This window comes from Cebus imitator, unplaced genomic scaffold (assembly GCF_001604975.1).
Source record: "Cebus imitator isolate Cc_AM_T3 unplaced genomic scaffold, Cebus_imitator-1.0 Scaffold846, whole genome shotgun sequence".
In the NCBI taxonomy this organism is placed as follows: domain Eukaryota; kingdom Metazoa; phylum Chordata; class Mammalia; order Primates; family Cebidae; genus Cebus; species Cebus imitator.
The window spans coordinates 254,210-254,961 of NW_016108161.1; positions in this window are offsets into that span (position 1 = coordinate 254,210).

Genomic DNA, 752 nt, shown 5'->3' on the forward strand with positions numbered 1-752 from the left:
TTTTTTTGGAGACAGAGTCTTGCTCTGTCAACCAAGCTGTAGTGTGGTACTCACTGCAACCTCCACCTCCTGGGTTCAAGTGATTTTCCTGCCTCAGCCTCCTGGCCCAAAGTTTTACAGTTAGAATTCAGCAGCTTTCTTTGCCTCACATTTCATGTCTCTGTGCTCTGGTTATTAGCCGGTGTTGTCATTATTCATCCAACTCCAACATGAAGCCCATGCAGGAGCATTTTACTAACAGCTTCAGTGGAGACTCCGCCGGGACATGAACACAGTTCCTAGGGAGACAGTCATACCCTCCTACTGGGCTATGATACTGAAAACCAGAGGAGGGTTTCGGGAGTTTCTGGCTGAGAATATCTGAGGTGCTGGCGAGAATAGGGGAGGGGCAGGGGTTCATTTCAGCCAAGTCAGGAAGAGGAGACTTTGAGTAGCAGGGCAGAGCTAATTATGCATCCTCTGCATCTTCAGGGAATATGGCACAGGCTGAGTGCATGGACTGAACACAGTCAAAACCAGAAACAAATGTTTTAGGCCTGGCACAGTGACTCACACCTGTAATCCCAGCACTTTGGGAGGCCGAGGAAGGTGGATCACTTAAGGTCAAGAGATCGAGACCGTCCTGACCAACACAGTGAAACCCTGTCTCTACTAAAAATACAAAATTAGCCAGGTGTGGTGGTGCGTGCCTATAGTCCCAGCTGCTCGGGAGGCTGAGGCAGGAGAATTGCTTGAACCCGGGGGGGCAGAGG